Raw genomic sequence first — 25,538 nt, 5'->3', positions numbered from 1 at the left:
ATGAGCGGGACGTAACATTCCGCCCACTTCCTTCCTTCCGCATTGCCGGTGGAGGCAGGTAAGGAGATGTTTGTCCTTCCTGCGGCATCACACACAGTGATGTGTGGTGCCGCAGGAGCGACGAACAACATCGTACCTGCTGCAGCAATGATATTAAGGAAATGAGTGACGTGTCAACGAGCAACGATTTTTCACGTTTTTGCGCTCGTTGATCGTCGCTCATTTGTGTTACACGCTGCGATGTCGGTAACGGCGCCGGATGTGCGTCACTAACAACGTGACCCCGACGATATATCGTTACCGATATCGCAGCGTTTAAAGCCCCCTTAACTCTTCTAGTGGCCACATTTGATATACTTTATTAGCCCCCTGTCACCTATTATATGCTATAATGATATATTTTATATTCTACAGCTTTGTGGGGCTACAAGCATAGTATGTTCTCTTTAATTTTCACTTATTTAGATATCTGTGTCATGCACCTTCTCTCTCTTTTGTTTTTTCATCACATCATTTTACTTAATTAATAAAGTACAATTGTTTTAACCGTAATGATTTGGTTTATCGACTATATTGTCATGTTTTTTTTTAATTTAATCTTTACCGATTTGTCTGTTGTTATAATTGTCCTGAATATATTGCACATGATTTTACTTTATAATTCGTGATTGAATCATATACAGTTTTCCTTATTAGTTTATTTATGTACATACTAGTGATGAGCGAGTATGCTTGTTACTACTCGGTACTCGCACGAGTATCACTGTACTCGGGCTACTCGGCAGGGACCGAGTAATCTCGCGATACTCGTGCTGTACTCGTGGTCTTCATCCCTGCATGTTGGCGCTCTTTTGAGAGCCAGCCCTCATGCAGGGATTGGCTGGCAGACCACTGCAATGCCACAGCCCTGTTAGTTGCACAGCGTGACCGAGCCTTTATACCGGCGGGCGCGCTGTGCTCTGCACACAGCCATCTAGACAGTCAGTGCAGGGAGAGTGTTGCTGCTTCAGGGAAAGGTTTGCAGCCCTTTATAGTTATTTCCGTAGCAGGGCTGCAAACAGTGTGATCAGAAGTCCTTCTCAGGACTATTCTAGTTGTATACAGGCAGGCAGGGTATAGCCAGGTCGGAGTACAGGATCAGAGTCCTTCTCAGGACTATTCTAGTTGTATACAGGCAGGCAGGGTATAGCCAGGTCGGAGTACAGTAGCAGAGTCCTTCTCAGGACTATTGTTGCTGTATACAGGCAGGGTATAGCCAGGTCGGAATACAGGCTAGTGACCAGAAGAGTCCTTGTCAGGACTATTGTAGCAGTATACAGGCAGGCAGGCAGACAGGGTATATACCCATTCCTAGTGGTGACCGTATACCAGCCTTCATCATATCTGGGGCTGGTGTACACAGTCCAGATAGTGTCAGACTTCTCAGTAATTGTCGCTCCTAAAAACCTGTTAGGTTCTTAGTGCGTCTGTGCTTGCATTTAAAAACCCCACGTGTGTGCCTGTCGGTGGCAGCGTACAGGTGCACGTTTTGCACAAACTATTATATAACGCACAAGTCTAGTGTATAATACACGTCAGTCAGCAGTGTCTGATAGTGTCAGACTTCTCAGTAATTGTCGCTCCTAAAAACCTGTTAGGTTCTTAGTGCATCCGTGCTTGCATTTAAAAACCGCACGTGTGTGGCAGTCGGTGGCAGCGTCAGGCTCCATATTGTCCCTGGATAGAGACGTGCATGATGGCCTGTAAACCTGAAGTGCCCATTGTAAGGAAGTGGGTCTATTGTAGTATAGCCCTTAGGCAGGGCAGCCACAAATTTGGAGGCTCAACAATGTCCCTGGATAGAGATGTGCATGAGGGCCTCAAAACATTGTTCCCATTGCAAAGGAGCGGGTCTCCTGTCGTTGTAATGCCCATTCTGAAAGAATGGGTGAAAAAATTTACCACTGGGGGTATACCTGAAACAACGGCCTAACTATTGTAACGGTCATCATGATGGCGCATGAGGAGAAGGAGGAGCAGTCCAGCGATTAGCCAAAGTCCAGAAGTGTGTTACCATGGGTGAGTGGAGGTACATGGCAAATTCCCGCTACAAACTTTAAATTCCGCTGTCATTTGCTGGTGGTGTGGTGAAGTCTGGCCCAATCCAACCCTTGTTCATCTTGATCAGAGTAAGCCTGTCAGCATTTTCAGTTGACAGGCGGGTGCGTTTATCTGTAATGATTCCACCTGCGGCACTAAAAACACGCTCTGACAAAACGCTAGCGACAGGGCAGGCCAGGACTTCCAAGGCGTAGAGAGCCAATTCATGCCACGTGTCCAGCTTGGATACCCATTAATTGTAAGGCACAGAGGAATGTCGGAGTACAGTTGTTTGATCTGCAAGGTACTCCTTGAGCATCTGGGCAGACTTAGGATTTCTTGTGGCACTACCCCGCACCTCAGGGGCTGTGGTATGTGAGGGGCTGAGAAAACTGTCCCACATCTTAAAGACTGTTCCCCTACCTCTGGCGGATTGGACTTGTGCCCCTCTCGGCTGTACGCCTTGGTTGTCTACTGATTCCTGACCTATGCCGCTAGCGTTTTGTGAGGGGAATGCTTTGCCTACTTCCGTGACTATGGCCTTCTGGAACTGCTGCATTTTGCTTGACCTCTCCGCCTCGGGAATAAGAGACATAAAGTTCTCCTTTTAGCGTGGGTCTAACAGTGTTACCAACCAGTAATGATTGTCGGCCAAGATTTTCTTAATGCGAGGGTCCCGAGACAGGCAGCTTACCATAAAGTCAGCCATGTGTGCCAGACTCTTAACAGCCATCACTTCAGTATCCTGACCAACACGATGACTGAACATGCTGTCCTCCTCCTCCTCCTCATCATCTACCCTGTCCTCTGGCCAGCCACGCTGAACCGAGGATATGACTGCATGTCATATCCTCAATTTGGCCGGAGAGTTGCTCCATGTCTTCATCCTCCTCCTCGTCATAGTCCTCCACTGCACGTTGTGATGAGACGAGGCTGGGCTGTGTGTTATCACCCACACCCACTACTGTTTCTTGCTCCAACTCATCGCGCTCCGCCTGCAATGCATCATGTTTGTTTTTGAGCAGAGACCATTTTAGAAGGCAGAGAAGCGGTATGGTGATGCTAATAATGTCGTCATCGCCGCTCACCATCTTGGTGGAGTCCTCAAAGTTTTGGCGGATGGTACATAGGTCGGACATCCATCTCCACTCCTCAGGTGTTATGTGTGGAGTTTGACCCATTTACCTACGGCTTAGGTGATGCAGGTACTCAACAACTGCCCTCTTCTGCTCACATATCCTGACCAACATGTGCAGAGTTGAATTCCAACGCGTGGGGACATCACACACCAGTCTGTGAGCCGGAAGATGCAAATGGCGCTGAAAGCCGGCAAGGCCGGCTGAAGCAGTAGGTGACTTTCGAAAATGTGCAGACAGGCGGCAAACTTACCAGCAGATCAGACAGCTCTGGGTATGACTTTAGAAACCGCTGAACCACGAGGTTGAGCACATGGGCCACGCATGGACCATGTGTCAGCTGGCCTCGCCTCAAAGCCGCCACCAGGTTCCGGCCATTGTCACACACAACCTTTCCTGGCTTTAGGTTCAGAGGTGTGAGCCAGTGATCTGCATGCTGTTTCAGAGCTGTCCACACCTCTTCTGCATTGTGGGGTTTGTCACCTATGCAGATTAGCTTCAGCACAGCCTGTTGCCGCTTCGCCGAGGCAGTGCTGCAGTGCTGCTGTGTCGCCCTGGACAAGCCAGGGGCCACAGAGCACAACACTTACACACCCCACACTCCCTGCAGGCACATCATAGTCAAAACACAAAATCCTTGTTGCCTTCCCCAGGGGCTGTTGTCCACACCAGGGGGTGGAGCCAGGCAGTTGGTCTCCACCCACCAAGGAGTTCACAGTCCTGGAGGAGGGAAAACACAGGCAGTGAGAGTTAAGCTAAGGAAGTGGAAGGAAGAAAGTAGTAGAGAGGAGAAAAGTAACAGCAAAGAGCCTGAAGTTGGTCCGGGTGTGTGGCCCGGACAGGACAGCAAGGTTGGCAGGATGTAGTGACCGTCTGCAGTGGAGGCCGATTGGAGTCTGCCGTAAGGACCGTGGACGGGTGGTGACCCGGCGGTACCGGACCGGTATACAAAGAGAAACCAGCACCATTGGCAGGGGCCTTTCGGATCCCGGCAAGGCTTGGTGTCGCCGTGAATTTGCCAAATCCGTTAGTGAAGGGGACCTCCGGGTTTCCAAACAGCCAAGTCTCGATAGAAGGCAACCGTCCAACCGTGAAGGGGAGACACCGCCACCGCCAAGGGCAACCGTCTCCCAGGGCCAGCGCCTGTGGGCAAAAGGGGCTCCTCCGGCCCATATCCAGGTCGGGGAGCGGGTTACCGGTGGGAACCCATCGCTACCAACACTGAACTTAGGTGCAGGGAGAGACAGTCATCACTAACCTGCAGGGAGGAACAACCGCAGCCGTCCGAGGGACCGGTCCATCCAGCCGCTTGTTTTACCATGAACTGTGTCATCATCATTGGGCTGAGTGGGTACCTCCGTGCTGTGCGGCACAGCGCTGCCCCTGCGACTCTGCACCTCATCAGGCCCCGCAACCCACCTGTCATCCATCTCTACCCCATCACCGGGCCCTGGGACAACCAACCCCCCTACCCACGGAGGGGAGAAATAACAACAAAGCTGCTCCCTGTCACAGGCTCCCGGGATCCCCGTCCAGAGCAGCGGTGGTGTCCACACAATCACCACAACCGTGGGTGGCGTCATGGACAATATCCCCAAAACCCAAACCACCCCTTTTCATTCACGGGCGAGGAGCGCCGCTCGAGTCCCCGGGATCCGGCCATCGCTTGAGCCACCGAGCAGCAGCAGCCATAGAGCAGCGGCAGCCAGACCCGAGCACTGGGAGAGCGCAGCGTCCCCTCCTCCGCCCGTGACACTTCCAGCTTGGGACTGGTGTGGAGGGTAAAGTGGATGAGGATGCGCAGGAGGAGGAGGAGGCTGAGGAGCATGACATTCCGGAGCTGTAGAGTGTGGGTGAAACCCTGACTGAGGTAGGGCCTGCAAAACTTGGTGTGGGAAGGACGTGTTCCGTCCCTCGCTCAGACTGGGTCCCAGGTTCCACAATATTAACCCAGTGTGCCGTCAACGAGATGTAGCGGCCTTGCCCACAAGCACTTGTCCACGTGTCTGTGGTTAGGTGGACTTTGGCTGAAACAGCGTTGTTCAGGACACGTGGTTATGCAATGCGGGGACGGCACACCGGGAGAAATAGTGGCGGCTGGGGACCGAGTAACGTGGGACAGCTGCCGCCATCAGGTCGCGGAATGCTTCTGTCTCCACCAGCCTAAAAGGCAACATTTCCAGCGCAAGCAGTCGCGAAATGTTAGCATTTAGAAGTGTGGCATGTGGGGCGTTGGCAGTGTATTTGCGCCTACGTTCAAAGGTTTGCTGAATGGATAACTGAACGCTGCGCTGGGACAAGGACGTGCTTGATGATGGTGTTATTTCTGCGTGGGCAACTGCAGGTGCAGGGCCGGAGGAGGCTTGTTCGCGGGCAGCATGGACAGGGGATTGGCTCGCATGCACAACAAGCGAAGACGTAGCAGTGACATCAGCAAGCACTGCTCCTCGACTCTGTTGTACATCCCACAAAGTCGGGTGCTTGGCTGACATGTGCCTGATCATGCTGGTGGTGGTCAGGCTGCTAGTTTTGGTACCCCTGCTGATGCTGGCATGGCAGGTGTTGCAAATGGCCTTTTTAGAATCATCTGGAGCCAACTTAAAAAACTGCCAGACTCGGGAAGACCTAACTTTTGTCCAGGCACCTTGTGTCATGTTGTTGTTCCGGGGAACGGTTGCCTGACGTCTGCCTGGGGCCACCACCCTGCTTCTTACTGCCTGTTGGGATGCTACGCCTCCCTCCCCCTGTGCACTGCTGTCCTCGCTCTGCATATCCTCCTGCCAGGTTGGGTCAGTTACTGGATCATCCACCACGTCGTCTTCCTCTTCCGCACCCTGCTCCTCCTCCTGACTTCCTGACAATTGTGTCTCATCATCGTCCACCCCTTGTTGAGACACGTTGCCAACTTCATGAGAACGTGGCTGCTCAAATATTTGGGCATCTGTACATACAATCTCGTCATGGCCCACTTCAACAGGAGCTGGCGAGAGGCCAGAATGTGTGAATGGAAACGTGAACAGCTCTTCCGAGTGTCCAAGTGTGGATCAGTAATGTCCGTGGATGTGTACTCGGCCTGGTGGTAGGAAGGAGGATCAGGTTCTGAAATGTGCGGTGCAGTATCACGGCTACTGACACTTGACCGTGTGGAAGACAGAGTGTTTGTGGTGGTGCCAATCTGACTGGAAGCATTATCCGCTATCCAACTAGCAACCTGTTGACACTGGTCTTGGTTCAAGAGCGGTGTTCTGCTGCGATCCCCAAGAATTTGGGACAGGACGTGCGAGCGAGTAGATGTGGCCCTTTGTTGTGGCAAAATTAGAGCTTGCACATGACCTCGGTCTCTGCCTGCACCACCATCACGTCCACTTCCTTGTACGTTGCCAACGCCCTTGCGCATTTTGCAATGCTGTGCTGATGTGTATTCACTAGACTTGTGCGTTATATCCAAGTTTGTGCAAAACGCACACAAGTGCACCTGAACGCTGCCACCAACAGGCACACACGTGCGGTTTTTAAATGCAAGCACGGACGCACTAAGAACCTAACAGGTCTCTATCCAGGGACAATGTGGAGCCTCCCAATTTTTGGCTGCCCTGCCAAAGGGCTATACTACAATAGACCCACTTCCTTACAATGGGCACTTCAGGTTTACAGGCCCTCATGCACGTCTCTATCCAGGGACAATGTGGAGCCTCCCAATTTTTGGCTGCCCTGCCAAAGGGCTATACTACAATAGACCCACTTCCTTCCAATGGGCACTTCAGGTTTACAGGCCCTCATGCACGTCTCTATCCAGGGACAACGTGGAGCCTCCCAATTTTTGGCTGCCCTGCCAAAGGGCTATACTACAATAGACCCACTTCCTTACAGTGGGCACTTCAGGTTTACAGGCCCTCATGCACGTCTCTATCCAGGGACAACGTGGAGCCTCCCAATTTTTGGCTGCTCTGCCAAAGGGCTATACTACAATAGACCCACTTCCTTACAATGGGCACTTCAGGTTTACAGGCCCTCATGCACGTCTCTATCCAGGGACAACGTGGAGCCTCCCAATTTTTGGCTGCCCTGCCAAAGGGCTATACTACAATAGACCCACTTCCTTACAATGGGCACTTCAGGTTTACAGGCCCTCATGCACGTATCTATCCAGGGACAACGTGGAGCCTCCCAATTTTTGGCTGCCCTGCCAAAGGGCTATACTACAATAGACCCACTTCCTTACAATGGGCACTTCAGGTTTACAGGCCCTCATGCACGTCTCTATCAAGGGACAATGTGGAGCCTCCCAATTTTTGGCTGCCCTGCCAAAGGGCTATACTACAATAGACCCACTTCCTTACAATGGGCACTTCAGGTTTACAGGCCCTCATGCACGTCTCCATCCAGGGACAACGTGGAGCCTCCCAATTTTTGGCTGCCCTGCCAAAGGGCTATACTACAATAGACCCACTTCCTCAAAATGGGTACATTAGACTCAAGAGGCCTTCATGTACGTCTCTTCTCAGGGACATCGAAGTGCCACACAATGTTTTCACGTAAAATCTTTCATGTAATCTCCAAAAGTAACATACACCAGCTCTATCTCACTATTGGGTATGTGCCCTTAACATTTCCGCCATGAAACTTCATTTTGGTGTCATTTTGGAAGGTTTTTTGGTGAGTCCGTAAAAATGGCGTAAAACGCGTACAAAATTGTTCACAGCTGTGACTTTTGAGTGATAAATGCTTCAAGGGATCTTCCCCATGCTGTTGCCATGTCATTTGAGCACTCTTCTGAGACTTTTGTGACATTTTTAGGGTTTCTACATGCTGCCGGGGGTCATTTCATAAAAATACTCGGGTCTCCCATAGGATAACATTGGGCTCGGTGCTCGGGCCGAGTACACGAGTATCTTGGGATGCTCGGCCCGAGCCTCGAGCACCCGAGCTTTTTAGTACTCGCTCATCACTAGTACATACATATACAATTAGGTCCAGAAATATTTGGACAGTGACACAAGTTTTGTTATTTTAGCTGTTTACAAAAACATGTTCAGAAATACAATTATATATATAATATGGGCTGAAAGTGCACACTCCCAGCTGCAATATGAGAGTTTTCACATCCAAATCGGAGAAAGGGTTTAGGAATCATAGCTCTGTAATGCATAGCCTCCTCTTTTTCAAGGGACCAAAAGTAATTGGACAAGGGACTCTAAGGGCTGCAATTAACTCTGAAGGCGTCTCCCTCGTTAACCTGTAATCAATGAAGTAGTTAAAAGGTCTGGGGTTGATTACAGGTGTGTGGTTTTGCATTTGGAAGCTGTTGCTGTGACCAGACAACATGCGGTCTAAGGAACTCTCAATTGAGGTGAAGCAGAACATCCTGAGGCTGAAAAAAAAAGAAAAAATCCATCAGAGAGATAGCAGACATGCTTGGAGTAGCAAAATCAACAGTCGGGTACATTCTGAGAAAAAAGGAATTGACTGGTGAGCTTGGGAACTCAAAAAGGCATGGGCGTCCACGGATGACAACAGTGGTGGATGATTGCCGCATACTTTCTTTGGTGAAGAAGAACCCGTTCACAACATCAACTGAAGTCCAGAACACTCTCAGTGAAGTAGATGTATCTGTCTCTAAGTCAACAGTAAAGAGAAGACTCCATGAAAGTAAATGCAAAGGGTTCACATCTAGATGCAAACCATTCATCAATTCCAAAAATAGACAGGCCAGAGTTAAATTTGCTGAAAAACACCTCATGAAGCCAGCTCAGTTCTGGAAAAGTATTCTATGGACAGATGAGACAAAGATCAACCTGTACCAGAATGATGGGAAGAAAAAAGTTTGGAGAATAAAGGGAACGGCACATGATCCAAGGCACACCACATCCTCTGTAAAACATGGTGGAGGCAACGTGATGGCATGGGCATGCATGGCTTTCAATGGCACTGGGTCACTTGTGTTTATTGATGACATAACAGCAGACAAGAGTAGCCGGATGAATTCTGAAGTGTACCGGGATATACTTTCAGCCCAGATTCAGCCAAATGCCGCAAAGTTGATCGCACGGCGCTTCATAGTACAGATGGACAATGACCCCAAGCATACAGCCAAAGCTACCCAGGAGTTCATGAGTGCAAAAAAGTGGAACCTTCTGCAATTGCCAAGTCAATCACCAGATCTTAACCCAATTGAGCATGCATTTCACTTGCTCAAATCTAGACTTAAGACGGAAAGACCCACAAACAAGCAAGACCTGAAGGCTGTGGCGGTAAAGGCCTGGCAAAGCATTAAGAAGGAGGAAACCCAGCGTTTGGTGATGTGCATGGGTTCCAGACTTAAGGCAGTGATTGCCTCCAAAGGATTCGCAACAAAATATTGAAAATAAAAATATTTTGTTTGGGTTTGGTTTATTTGTCCAATTACTTTTGACTTCCTAAAATGTGGAGTGTTTGTAAAGAAATGTGTATAATTCCTACAATTTCTATCAGATATTTTTGTTCAAACCTTCAAATTAAACGTTACAATCTGCACTTGAATTCTGTTGTAGAGATTTCATTTCAAATCCAATGTGGTGGCATGCAGAGCCCAACTCGCGAAAATTGTGTCACTGTCCAAATATTTCTGGACCCAACTGTATTTTCTTTTGGATTCTTTGTACTGTTTACACTTATACTATTGTCTGAAGCATTTAGGCTGATTCACAAATAACCTATAAGATGTTATTGATTATGAGTTGTATGTATAACAAAATTGTGATGCCAATGGATGAATACATGTTCTACAAGATGATTGATGAACTCTAAGAATCAGAAAACACATGCTAGGAACTCCTTTCGACATGTAAGGAATGAATGAGAGGTTTCTTGGAAGAGGTGCACTTAATACTTCTTGGAAGGTTAGGGGGTCGGTTAGTGTTAACAGTATTAGAAGGGGACCCAATTTTTTGTTTTCTGTGGGGCTCATCACCTCTTTGCATACTTCTTACTTCTCATAGAACAAGAGTAAGGTTCACATGATGGCTTTATCTACGATTTTAAAGTGGATATGTACCAAACTTAAATAGGTTTTTCACTGTTGAGTAAGTTTTCGGCACAATGTGAAACTCTCTGAATTCAATTATTGTATAATATACTTACTGTTAAGCTGTTCAGCTCAACGTGTTCATTCCAGTGGTCATCTAGGAAAAGGTGACTTTCATACATGTGGTCACATGCCAACTAGCGTTTCAACTGCTTCGCTCATTAAAACATTGAACAAAGTGGCTGAGACTCTAGTCAGCACATGATTGCAAGTATGCAAATCTCATTCTTCCAGGTACGCGATGACTGTTGAAATTGGCAAGCAAAGCCAAATCCTATTGGTGCATCCATTACATATCATAAGAGTTCAGTGAGAAGGTGTTCTTTTGATCATGCACAGTGCTCCTCTCTGAAGCTGGGCCGGCGTACAACCAGCTTCTGAAGCACACTGACGCTGCCGAAATGAGCCATGCACATGCACAGGATTTCCAGGAGCTGCGGTGACGCTGGCTTTTGGAAATCTTGTTATCTTACCCAGAGGGGCGTGATAACATGGAAAGAGAGCTAGCTAGTCTGGGAAAACAACACCCCTTCGACTAGCCAAGGCCCTAGTTTACATCTGAAAAACAGAAGTAATAAATCTATAAAAGAGGTGACACTGGCACTCAAAAGGCTTGAGGGAGCAGACAAGGGGGGGAAACAGTAAAGGCCACTTTACACGCAGCGAGATCGCTATCGATGTTGCTGCCGATCGCACCCGCCCCCGTCGTTTGTCCGTCACGGCAAATCGCTGCCCGTGGCGCACAATATCGTTTTTAGCCGTCACACGGACTTACCTTCCCAGCGACGTCGCTATGGCCGGCTCTTTTCTAAGGGGGCGGTTCGTGCGGCGTCAAAACGACATCAGACGGCAGGCGTCCAATAGAAGCGGAGGGGTGCATGAAAGACACGCCTACCTCATTGCCGGAGGATGCAGGTACGGGGCTGTTCGTCGTTCCTGGGGTGTCACACGAAGCGATGTGTGCTGCCTCAGGAACGACGAACAACCTGCGTCCAGAACGAGCAAAGATATTTTGAAAATGAACGACGTGTCAATGATCAACGATTAGGTGAGTATTTTTGATCGTTAGTGGTCGCTCGAACGTTTCACACGCAACGACGTCGCTAACGAGGCTGGATGTGCGTCACGAATTCCGTGACCCCAACGACATCTCGTTAGTGATGTCGTTGCGTGTAAATCGGCCTTAAGGATGGCAAAATACTTGTGAATAAATAAAAAGGTTTATTATATCAAATAGCTATATAAATTATAACAATAAAATATAGTAAAGGTAAGATTAAAATAGGCTGATGGCCCTCTGCCTAGTGGATGATGAGGAGCTACAAGTAGTGGGCAGGGTCCGCGTGACACCTGTCAGAAAGAAAATGCAAAAAATGTTTTCAAACTAGCGCACTAACTTATAAATAGCAGGAATTGGAAATTAAAAAAAATGGAGAAACCTGAATACCTGATGAATGCGAAGCACAAGTGGGATTTAGAAATGGAAATTAGAGCTGATCTTACAGGTGCTGGTGGGAGCCGCATGTAAGCTGCTGTGCGTGCAGCAGCACTGGTAACTAGGCAATGGAGAGTCCCGGCCAGAAACTCATCCATTTGGCTGCTGCGCGCTGAGCAGAGTGATGTAACTGGCTGGGATGGGGAAACCTATCTGCTGAGGAGAGGATACACACAACCTACACGTTTCAAAGTAGTCTCTCCTTCATCAACTGCTGTCACAATTATCTCTCGACATGGAGTAAATTGTGACGGTTCTACTATTTGAGATTTCTTCCTACTCTGGAGGCTAATATTAAATGTACTTGCTTTCTGTTGGTGCAGCAAGGGTTAATGTCAGTGTTTGCTTTCTGCAAATTGCTTAATTGGCAGTCAGCTGCAGGCTTTTGTAGCCATTCGTGCATTTTATAGAATCTCATTGTACCAAGTCCTGCCGTGGAGAGATGGAGTTTTTGCAGCTGCTGGTGCAAGGATGCTGTATACTTGCTGTTTTTGTGGAGCTACCCTTTGTCTTGTACTTTCTTCCCTGCTTTGGTTTTTCCCCTTTACCATTAGTTGTCTTACACCTCTGGGGTGTACTAGATCAGGGCTGGTTAGGAGCAAGACCATGGTGGCGGCCCAGACTTCCTCACCATCAGAGGTAATTCTGGGTATAGGGATAGCTAGGGCCCTCCTAGCCTGAGGGTCAGTCCAGGAGCCCTTATTCCCCGTTACCTCCATTCCATTCCATGACAGCTGCCCGGAGACCAGAGAGAAGGTGAGTAGAATTGTTTTTTTTTTTTTTGTGTGTAAAGAATAAGCGGCATACAGGGTGACATATATACCAGGATTGGCCAATGATAGGGGACATAGTATATACCTGGTAGGGGCCCAATTTTGTACTAATGTCTCTGAAAGCTCTACCACAAGAAGGAGCGACTTTTAAGTACCTTTCTAACAAGTTTCAGGCTTTGTGAACAAAACTAAAGTAAGGCATTTTTGTGGGTCCAGATATTCGGAAAGTCATGAACAACTATGTGTTCAAAACAAAAATGAAAGCTGTTGAGAAATGGGATTGGGATTCTTTTAAAGAAGTAATCAAAAAAATTGTAGGTAGCAACAAAGATCCAAAATTTAAGTCGATCGTGGAGAACATGCTGAAACATTTCAAAGCCTTGAGTTGTCTATTGAGTTTCAAATTAAATTTTTAACATTCCCATTTGGACTACTTTCCTGAAAACCTTCATGCTGTTAGCGAAGAGTAAGGAGAAATATTTAATCTGAATATCAAAGGGATGGAATAACGATATCAAGGTAGATGGAATGTAAACATGATGGGAGCATACTGCTGGATGCATCACAGAGAAGATCCGGTGGCCTTCTTTAAAAGCAAAGGTATAAAGAGAAGCTTTGAAGAGGAAAGGAAACGGCGCAATAATTAATTTCCAATAATGTTGCAGAATGAATGTTCAACAAATTAATATATATATATATATATATATATATATATATATATAATATTGTGTACATTTTTGGCTACAATAAAGATTTTTCATGAACCCAAATTTTGCATACCTGTGTAATCAATTTGCCACAAATCACAAGTACTGCAAAATCTAGAATTGCCTGAAAAGACGTGTGTACGCTCTAAGGTCTCATAGGACTTTACTTTGCACCTTTCAAGGTCCTTAACCCCTTTAACCAATGCTGTACATGGTACATCATGAGGTGTCCGTTCTCGCATCATGACATACTATGTACGTTATGACTTAAAATGGTCACTGTGTGTTGTCACACAATGTTACACAATGACCTCCTGGTGTGCCAGGTATGGTGGCCTATTAGACGCAACCATAGGCATGGCCTAATAGACAATCTGTTGGTGTAAACTGACAAGTCTCATGTATTGCAATACATGTCTATTGCAAGACATGCTGCCAGCAATCAGAGTAGTAAAAGTTAAAGGCTCATAGAGGGACTAAGTAAAAAAGTTTAAAAAAAATTGCTGAAATTATTAAAAAAACAAACCCACAAAAGAACAAAAAATATTACACCTATAAATGCAAATAATTAAGTAAAAACAAAAATAAACTAACAATGTATTTTACTATCATTGTACTCGTACAGAACAACACGATCTATAAAATAGTCATACCATTTACCCCTTCAGTGAACACTAAAGAAAAACCATGGAAAAAAATATGCTTTTTCATCATATATCCAAAATAAAAGTGGAATAAAACATGGTCAAAAACAGACATGTAAATAAAAGTGGTATCACTGAAAACGACGTCTTGTCCTGCAAAAATAAGCCGCCAGACAGCTCTGTCAGCGAAAACATAAAAATTCTATAGCTCTCAGAATACGGTGATACAAAAATAATACTTTTTCTATAAAAATATTTTTATTGTGTAAAAGCGGCAAAATAAAAAAAAAAGGCTATATATATGTGGTATCATTGTAATCGTACTGACCCAAAGAATAAAGCGGTCTTATCACTTTTACCAGACAGTTAATAGAATATAAAAAAAACCCCAAAAAATACAAACAAAACTATTTCTGAATTGCTTTTTATTTGTGCATTCTGCCACTTAAAAATCTGAATAGAAAGTAATCAAAAATTATTATGTTTCCCAAAATAGTACCAATGAAAACAACAACTCATCCCTCAAAGATTAAGCCATTAATTTTTTTTTTCAACCAAACCTAAATTCTTATTTATTAGCGCTTATCCAAATTTTACTCTTAATTATTATGCTCCAGAATGACCTCTGGTAAGTAAGAGGCCTGTTACTATTAAGGATGAATTAGTCCTTGTATTAATTAAATCTATTAAAATCTTTCCGTACACTGTCTGTACTTTACTCGCTCTTGGCGTCATTGTGTCATCTTAGTCATAAGTGGAATTTTGGACACCAGGAGCCAACATCATTTGCCAGTGTGCCTAAAGCTACGTAAGAAGAAGCTACAGTGCTTGGGACTGTCAAAGATGACATCAGTGATTAAATGTAATGGTAATGGAAAATTCCATCATGCCTCAGTTTCAGTGGTAGTGTTGGCATTCTTACATTTGTGAACCAAACTTTGCATTCCAAGCACAAAAGAGAATTTTTAACTTTCTAGGAAAATTGCTTTAAAACTTTCCTCATGGGTAAAAATACTACTTATATATGAAAATTAATGACTAAATTGTTTAGACTTTGGTTATCACAGTTTTTCTTTAAATGCAACCAACAACTTTATCGTTGCTTCCAGGGCGCTACATACAACCAGGGTTCTGTAAGGTTAAGTTCCCATTGTAAGATTTTTGATGAATTTTTGACACTGTATATTTTTACTAAGCAAGAGACGCAGCATCTTAAAGTGCATTTTGACCCACAGGATTCGGACGTATGTGACAATGGGGCATTTATGCCTGAAAATGATGCACGACAGAGCACATGGTGACTCCGTCTGCACCATTATAATCAATGGGCCCGTTGGCGCATTCGTCCAAATCCCATGTTGCGGGTGGCTCGGACATAAGCCCTGATGGGACCACTGAACATGGGACAAAACGTATTGTGAAAGCAACCTTACAGTTCCAGCAAAGTGGATGGGATTTATAGAAATCTCCTGCCAACTTTGCCTTTTTTTACACAGAGTAAATTGACCTGTAGTGCGTGTTTCAAATCCTCAACACATCAATTTTTCTTCTGGTTACGGTAAGTTATATATAGGGATTGTCCCCACAAAATTGCGTTTGATACGGAAAATGTGCATGTAAAAAGCACATACGGAAATGCACTCATTATCCTTTTTTGTTTATTTTTTTGCCTAAAATACAAAGGAAATGTGTCATCTTTAATATTATGCTTTTTAGGGATCATTTCATCTTTATCTTGTTTATCTGTTCACAATAACAGTAATTTTGACCAGGGGTACCCAAACTTTTACATGTCACTGTACAGGCGTAGTCCAAAGGATTAGATCATTAGATCAGCAGCAGTAGAAAGGAACATTCATGTGACAGCTTCATAATGTATATGGCCAACCTTATAGTATTTCTTTTAGTTGCTCAAAGGTTGAGTTCTTCTAGTGCTCATCCTAACCATTAGTCGATCCCCAACAAACACACAGAAATTTAAATTCTTACACATATTTAAGAAAAAACCCCAATGTAAATCTTGCTCCACCCAAGTTTAGATGATGTTCGGATTAAATGATGTTATGACAATTTCTGATTTTACGCTTACATGGCCTCATCTTTCTATATTGCTTAAGTACATAGAGAATGGAGAGCAGTGATTGTGGATCCTTCGCCCCATCCCTCTGTTCCCTAGCCTCACTAATAAGCCACTCTCTGTATGGGAACATTCCAGCTTCCAGTCTCCCATCTGCTTTTCATAACTTGTCAGATTAAGGTTTTACTGTTATTCTTCAAAAATGTAGTTCTTCCACAATCTGTCATATCATTTATTTACACTGATATATTCCATCAACATGGCTTTTTCATATGACCCATAGAATTTAATTTATTCTGACATTTGTTTAGTGTTTTATAAGGATTGGCGTAGCAGGTTTTATAAGAAAAACGTATTGAAATATGTTGATTCAAGTTAGAATTTTCTATATGAGAGAAGATTTGAAATAAAAGGAAACACGTAAAGGCTAAAATGAGGTTATTTCACAATCAATTAGAGATTACACTGTAACATAAATATTATAAAATGTACCTTGCAATGTACTTGTGATTGTATGATAGACGTGACCATGTGAGAGCCATAGAGAGTGGGAGCCAAGGTCAAGTTAATGTACCCTGTTTATCCCAAAGTGAACCCTTTGATAATCTCTGTAAAGCGCTACAGAATATGGTGGCGCAATATAAGCAAAGCAGAATAATAATAATTCTCCCAAGGAACAGCAATGGAATCAATCAAGAAAGGGTGGATGTGAGTAATAGCTACAAACATCAACATCTGAGGCCTGCTTCACACGTCCGGTTAAAACACGTACGCGAAAAACCGGTACCGGTGTTTTCAGCACTGTGTCATCCATGTTTTTCCAGTATGAGTAAAGAAAGAGTGAAATTACAAAGCTTCTCCAATACTTTGCAATGGTAAACATACAACACGCAAATGGTACACTGATGCCATCCATGTGCTGTACATATAATATAAATTTGTAAATAATTGTTTTTGTATTGTATTGCCCCTTGTCATCCGTGAATATGGTCCAACGCACTGAAAAAAAAAAATCACAGATCATTTTTCTCATATGAGATAAGAAATGAAGTGTGAAACCGGTCTGATACACAGATTATAAATACATTGGAGAAGCACTTGGTCCTTCTTTGTACTGGGCCAATTCTAAGTAGTTTGTGTCTATCTCATTTAATAAATCATTAGATATGACAATAATAAAAAACTGGAATTTGGTTATATGGATGATACCAAGTTGCAAAATAGTAAAAAGTTTGGCACTATTGATATAATGTTCCTGCTGTATTACAAGTTGACGAAGACTCACTATCCAATAAATTGCCTACCGGTGGTGTTTAACCTCCTGTGTAGTCAACGGTGCAATCCAAAGAAAAAGAGTGAAAAAAGGTGGCACTCACCAATGCATCTAAAAGCCCTTTAACTCTTCAAACCATTAAAACATGTGGGTGGGTGGATGTGGGTCATGTCAGGACCGCAGCTGTTTCACACGAGATTGTGCTTCTACAGGTCCTGGCCCTGAATGACATATTCCTCTTGAAGCACTTCAGTTAATTAATCACATTTATGAAAGACATCAGGAAAATCCCAAGGTTCTTATCTTTGTTCCACTGGAAAGAGTTAGAATTCCATGACAGGAAGGGGATCTTCACAGGTTATAGCTAAAGAAATAGGTGTGATGCCCCTGCACTAGTCAGGGTGTAGCAGGGAACTGCACTTGTGCCGCCCCCATATCAGTAGCAGCCGGGCTGCTTGGATCCAGACCCGGTGTGTGGCTTGAGGGATCCTCTGGACCCGGGGTTCACGCGGACACTCCGAATGAAAGGGGGACGTATTTGTACGGCGATTGCCGTAGTCAGGTTGTGACGCCACCCACGGTGTGTGTGGTAAAGTGTGGCACCACTGCTGCTGTTGTGGCACACCCAGGGCGATGGGCTGGCAGCTAGATGTTAACCCCTCCGTGGGCAGGGATGGATGCCCCGGGGTGCAATGTCTCTGTGCAGGAGATGATGACGGCAGGGGCCGGCGTATCCAGTCAGACCGGGAATGTTACTCACAGTTGAATAAATCACACAAGTCCTTTGGTAAACCAAGGTGATGGTGGCCGGCCGCTGCAGATGGGTGTATCTGGTCCCACACCCGGGTTGATGGTCACTACCCCTTTCCTCTGCACTCTGTGTTTTCTGTGGTGGACTTCCCGATGTGTAATGCAGGAGTCCGCTCTGGGTCCTTTGGTTGGGAGCCGTGCTCGTCAGACGCTGACCCGTGGGATTTCCTGGGCCGTGGCGGATGCCCTATCCCTCTCTGTGGGTGGTTGTCTACTTTTCAGGACTTAAGTTGGGACAGGACCTAGAATCCTGCCCTCAATTGGTTAATTAGCTAGGCCGTCGGTGCCAGTCCTGGCTTCAGGGTCCGAGTACCCCCTTGTGCACGGTTTCCGAATCGGTTCTCCGGTATCGTTACCGGTGGGCTACAACCCTGCCCCGGTCCACTTCGGATGTCCGAGCCTTCTTCCCGTCTCCTGCTGGCGGTGACCACCGTTTGCCACCTAGCCAATGTGTCAGGGCCCCGACCCTGACACCTGTCAGCTTCACCTCCACTGACTGAACTCTAAACTTCACTTCAACCGACTTCAACTGACTGTTTTCCTGCCTCGGGCTCTCCAGACCCCTAGGTGGGTGTTTTCCTTCCGCCTGGTCCCGCCCACTGGTATGTCTGTCCTTCCCTGAGGGGGTGACTAGGATTTCAGGTCGGCTGGTTTAACCCTGTGTGGGAGCGGTGTTATGTGGGGGCCTAAGTGTGTGACTACCTGGTTTTGCCAGGGCGTCACACACTCCTGTCCTTATAGTGCAGAACCCATCCTCCTTGGTTCCAGGTTCCACCCAGTGGGATTGCTACCAACCGCATTCAAACCCCCAATCCACACTCACACCAGTACAGGACAGACAAGCCAGTGGCTAGGTCTAGAGAGGAAAGGGTAGCCCACCGAAGGGTTAAGCAGACTGGTGAGAGGTGACAAGTCAGTCGGCTCCAGGGGAGCAAAGGAAGAGGAAGTGTAGTAGAAACTCTCAAAGGGAGAGGGAACCGGGGGTTGGAGCCCCCAGGAAAAGTGAAGTAGTGGCCCTCATAGTGTGAGGGGCCGAGGAGTCGAAGCTCCGGAGAGGTAGGACTAAATTGGGACATAGCAAAAGCAATACTATTGGGAGTGGGAGTCAAAGCTCCGGAGAGGTCGGACTAAATTGGGACATAGCAAAAGCAATACTATTGGGAGTGGATATCTGGACGTGCTCGCCTTCCCAAGCAGCAGTGGTGCACTGGGACTTTTGGTTCACCTGCAGCGTGTGTGTGTAATGACTTTACAAAACATCATCCAGCACCTAGATAACCGGCCTGATTGATTACCTGGTCCTCCCCTGCATCCAGCAGCCCTGCGCTCCCCTGCACCCCACCATCCAGAGTCCCGGGGCCTTCCCTACCCATGGAGGGAAAACATCAACTAGCTGCCCCATTCCATCAACTCCGGTACTCCCATCAGCAGCACTCTCCATTACCGCACACCACGGGTGGCATCACGAACTATACCTATCCCCTGTAAGCAATCCCCTTCTTCATTTGAGTTTGGCCCCTAGCCCCCGGGTCCGGAAACCCTCGAGGCACGAGAAATTACCACCCCCGGATCCGAGCGGTTCGACCGCTGCTTGTGCATTACATAGGCAAGAAGGATCATTCATTTTAAAGTGCAAGGGGGTTTAGGATTGAACAAAAAAATAATTTATCTGTATTTTTCTTAGTGTATTTAATATAGTTACCTGAATGTTATGTATAGGAAAAGTCCGCTTCAACAGGAAGTGGTAATACGTTATTTTATTATTTTTCTTAGGATGATACCAAGTGTTACCAAACTAACAGGACAGCCGTTCATTGACAGTCTAAAACATAGTTGGTAATTCTTTTCATGAAAGGTTTTGAAAAAATGCCTAAGATAAAAATGATGTTCATTTAATTTCTTTGAAATGGATCCTAGTAGAATGTACACTGATTTAGTCACTGACAAATCAAAAGAATGTAAAAACCAAAATGTGAAAAGCACTTCAGGAACCACAATAGAGGTATATACACACTTGGTCATTTAGACGCAAGGGCAGCCGCTGAGTTTTGCTAGGCGACATTATGGCGCCCCTGAGGCTTCAACGACACAGAGTATTACACCTTATTTAAGATTAAACAAACAAGAATATCCATGAGGAACAAGTGTAAAGCTTCAATGGAAAATGTAACATGACTGAACAGTCTAGTTCAAATAAATATATAGAGTGTCCTGTATAGACATCTATCACTATATATACATGCAAACCACTAGAGGCATGATAAACAAACAGGAGAGCAAGCGTGGTTGTGATGCAAAAGATAAATATCTAATTTTTATTGCGTCATAAAACATCTATTGTTAGATGCAGCACAAATTTATACAGTTTAGGTGCAAAAAGACAGAGGGCACCATGGCACAGAACAAAATTAGTCAGAAGCTCACATGGCAGATATAATAGCAAAACATGTACATATCATTAAGTGCAAATTACAAAGTTTTGTGCCATGTGAAACCAGAGAACAATAGCTGGTGTCCAAACCAAAGGATAAATTAGACAGCACACTAGATATATCAATACATCCAGACAGCGTTACATACCAGTGGCTGTATGAGATAAAGGAGGATCACCAGTAATTGCTTAAAGTGCCAAAGTGCAGGAAACGAAGACCAAAGGGTCCCCCCTGAAGCAGGTAACGCGCGTTTCACGTGTTTATGGTGTAACGCTTCGTCAGACCAAGAAGGGGTGGTGACTCATTGATTCCAGACCAGGACCTTTAAAAGGAGCGTGTAATGTATCATGTGGACAAAAAGAGACCAGTCAGTGAAGATCTTTCGGCGCGTGCGCAGTCATCACTGATCTCCCCAGCTGATGCGAGCGGCGTCAGGCCGAGGAATGCAGGGGAGGAGGATAGAATCACGCCCCCTCACCGGCACACCCCCGCCCCAGAGACACCGCCAGGCATGCCAGGGAGAGAGTGAGGACCGCGCACGCGCACACAACACATGCTGGAACATAGAGAAATGTATACAAGCTTCCAAACGGCAACAGCACATGGACGTTTTCAGGATAAAAGGGGACAAATGACAAACTGACAATAATTCATAAATAACAGTAATAGTCCCCCATCCTAAGTCCAAAGCATATTCCAGATTGTCATGTAGGAAGCCTTCTTGTAAGCGCAGTCCAGATGAACGATGTGCTCAGGCAGTCATATGGTGGAGACAAAAAAGGTCCCAAGGAAACAAGAGAAAGGGCTGCAGAAAAAAAGAAGCACAAATGGCATAAAAACACATGCAGCAATGAGTAAGACAGGTTAAAATAAGTGTATCATACAAAAATACCCCCAATAAAATTGTAGTAAGAAAACCCCTCTAAAAAATGAGGGAAGGGAAGGGGGTAAAGGGGGGGGAGAAGAACAGGGATCTATAGGAAGGAGGCGAAGCTAAGGGACTCATTCAATCCAGACGGGACCATAGTACCCAACATGACAATCCATTTAATTTCTTTTTGGGCAAGAATTTTTTTAAAATTCCCGCCCCTATTACCACAATGTACGACGTCTATCCCTGTGACTCTCAAAGATCTCGCATTACATCCGTGGTGATACCAAAAATGTCTTGGGAGAGTTTTCAAAGTGGAAGTGTCCGTCACTGTCTTTGCCGCACCAATGTCTCTCACATGTTCTCGCACTCTCACTCGCAGATCCCTAGAAGTTAGACCTATATATATCTTGGGACAGCTGCACGTCACGTAATAGATGACATAGGAAGTAGCACATGAGATGAAACTCCTAATATCAAAGGTCCGGCTACCATCTGCGGTGGAAAAGGTCTTGCTGCGAGAGACATTGGTGCATGCGAGACAGTGACCACACGGAAAACACCCACGGACAGGGTTAGTAGAACCGAATGGGTGAGGGGTCACAGGGACATAATGGCTATGTACGAGAAGGTCTCGTAAATTCCTAGAGCGTCGTGCCGTCATTAGAGGGTAATCTGGGATCAAATCCTTAAGAGAAGGGTCAGATTTTAGTATTGGCCAATATTTGTTCAAAATGACACACAACTTTTTTATTTTCAAAGACCGGTTTTATTTACAGACTAGAGGCACTGCGATGGGCGCGGCCTGTGCGCCTTCGTATGCTAATTTGTTCCTCGGCCTTTGGGAGAGGGACATTTTTGGCGACGGGGGCGTGCCGGCCGCTGCCCATGCGCAGTGCTGGTTAAGGTACATCGATTATGTTTTTATTTTGTGGCAGGGTACGGTGGAGCAGCTCTCGGACTTTATGGGTGTTTTAAATCATAATTCCTTGAACCTCAAGCTCACCTTTAGGTATAATTTACAGTCTATTGATTTTTTGGACATTATGATCGGGGTTGACCGTGGTCGGCAACTACAGACGGATGTCTTTAGGAAGCCCACCTCGGTCAACTCCCTCCTACATGCTTCATCATCTCACCTTTTTAGTACCATCCAAGCCATCCCGGTTGGACAATTTCTCAGGATGAAGCGGATCTGCTCGACATCCGAGAATTTTCAGTCCCAGGCCAATGATCTAACATCTAGATTGGTTGATAGGGGATACAGCCGCCGGGTTATTAAGAAAGGGTACAATAGGGCAAAAAAAACACAGTGATTGGAGCTCCTGCAACCATCCGGTCGGGCGAACACGGGGGCAGGAGAGGCTCGATTCATATCTGTCTTTAACCATGAATGGCATAATATGCGTGCCATTTTGAACAAATATTGGCCAATACTAAAATCTGACCCTTCTCTTAAGGATTTGATCCCAGATTACCCTCTAATGACGGCACGACGCTCTAGGAATTTACGAGACCTTCTCGTACATAGCCATTATGTCCCTGTGACCCCTCACCCATTCGGTTCTACTAACCCTGTCCGTGGGTGTTTTCCGTGTGGTCACTGTCTCGCATGCACCAATGTCTCTCGCAGCAAGACCTTTTCCACCGCAGATGGTAGCCGGACCTTTGATATTAGGAGTTTCATCTCATGTGCTACTTCCTATGTCATCTATTACGTGACGTGCAGCTGTCCCAAGATATATATAGGTCTAACTTCTAGGGATCTGCGAGTGAGAGTGCGAGAACATGTGAGAGACATTGGTGCGGCAAAGACAGTGACGGACACTTCCACTTTGAAAACTCTCCCAAGACATTTTTGGTATCACCACGGATGTAATGCGAGATCTTTGAGAGTCACAGGGATAGACGTCGTACATTGTGGTAATAGGGGCGGGAATTTTAAAAAAATTCTTGCCCAAAAAGAAATTAAATGGATTGTCATGTTGGGTACTATGGTCCCGTCTGGATTGAATGAGTCCCTTAGCTTCGCCTCCTTCCTATAGATCCCTGTTCTTCTCCCCCCCCTTTACCCCCTTCCCTTCCCTCATTTTTTAGAGGGGTTTTCTTACTACAATTTTATTGGGGGTATTTTTGTATGATACACTTATTTTAACCTGTCTTACTCATTGCTGCATGTGTTTTTATGCCATTTGTGCTTCTTTTTTTCTGCAGCCCTTTCTCTTGTTTCCTTGGGACCTTTTTTGTCTCCACCATATGACTGCCTGAGCACATCGTTCATCTGGACTGCGCTTACAAGAAGGCTTCCTACATGACAATCTGGAATATGCTTTGGACTTAGGATGGGGGACTATTACTGTTATTTATGAATTATTGTCAGTTTGTCATTTGTCCCCTTTTATCCTGAAAACGTCCATGTGCTGTTGCCGTTTGGAAGCTTGTATACATTTCTCTATGTTCCAGCATGTGTTGTGTGCGCGTGCGCGGTCCTCACTCTCTCCCTGGCATGCCTGGCGGTGTCTCTGGGGCGGGGGTGTGCCGGTGAGGGGGCGTGATTCTATCCTCCTCCCCTGCATTCCTCGGCCTGACGCCGCTCGCATCAGCTGGGGAGATCAGTGATGACTGCGCATGCGCCGAAAGATCTTCACTAACTGGTCTCTTTTTGTCCACATGATACATTACACGCTCCTTTTAAAGGTCCTGGAATCAATGAGTCACCACCCCTCCTAGGTCTGACGAAGCGTTACACCATAAACACGTGAAACGCGCGTTACCTGCTTCAGGGGGGACCCTTTGGTCTTCGTTTCCTGCACTTTGGCACTTTAAGCAATTACTGGTGATCCTCCTTTATCTCATACAGCCACTGGTATGTAACGCTGTCTGGATGTATTGATATATCTAGTGTGCTGTCTAATTTATCCTTTGGTTTGGACACCAGCTATTGTTCTCTGGTTTCACATGGCACAAAACTTTGTAATTTGCACTTAATGATATGTACATGTTTTGCTATTATATCTGCCATGTGAGCTTCTGACTAATTTTGTTCTGTGCCATGGTGCCCTCTGTCTTTTTGCACCTAAACTGTATAAATTTGTGCTGCATCTAACAATAGATGTTTTATGACGCAATAAAAATTAGATATTTATCTTTTGCATCACAACCACGCTTGCTCTCCTGTTTGTTTACCTTATTTAAGATGTAATGCTGCACTCGCACCCTGAGCAGATTGGTACCGGTTTCTCCACTTACACACTCAAATACAAAACCAGGTTGCCCTCCCCAATAGGAACCGGCTAGGGTAGGGTCTTAAGGTAGCCTCCAAACATGGGGGCACCACCAACTAGTAATAGGGACCCGGGGGAGGAGCAGCCACCAGGGGAGAGTCAGGAGCCAACACAACAGTTTTGGGGAGTTCTCCAGCAGGAGAGGAAAAGAGCAGACGTGTCTTACCGGTGCTCCGGTGGGACAGAGGAGTTGTTCTTGCGGTTGCCGAGGTGCAAACTTAAATGCTCCCTCGGAACCGACACCACACTCAGGGTGCAGGACCCTAGGAAAGATCATTCACCAAGTTGGTTTTCCAAAATCTGCCGGGACAGGGATGTTTCAAGCTTGACTGGCCACAAAGAGCCTGAAATCACAGTACCAGAGGATCTGGGGCCTTGGACTGGACCAGGTCCAATTGTGAGGCGGGACCCGCAAATAGAGACAAAAGTACTACTCGAGATGAACTGGGGTCCCCAAGTAGCTTTAAGCCACGGGTATCCAACACACATGGCACTAGGAGGAAAGGACTCACCGAGCACTAAACTTGACTGACCTCCTCTGAAGGGATTCGGGTTTGATGGAGCCCATCACAGCGGGTGACTAGTACTATCCGGGTGAGCAGCACAGCACAAAGAGTGAGAAACGACATCTGGAACCGCAGCATTTGACTCTGACTCTTGATTACCAGCACCACCGCCCTGTGCGTCAGCACTCAGACGCCATCACTACTTCCGTCATCATCCTCCCTGGGGCCCGCTCCACCTGTGGGGAGCAATACCATCTCTGGCTGCTACTACCATCTGCCCCGGAGGACAGCGACAGCAATAGCGGCTAATCTCTGGTCGCATACCACAGGTGGCGTCACAACATTCATCCTACTACTACCCCCATCATCTTCCCTCTTTATTGGTGTA

Source organism: Anomaloglossus baeobatrachus, chromosome 5, assembly GCF_048569485.1.
Source record: "Anomaloglossus baeobatrachus isolate aAnoBae1 chromosome 5, aAnoBae1.hap1, whole genome shotgun sequence".
Lineage (NCBI taxonomy): Eukaryota > Metazoa > Chordata > Amphibia > Anura > Aromobatidae > Anomaloglossus > Anomaloglossus baeobatrachus.
Note: the sequence above shows the minus strand (reverse complement) of the source record.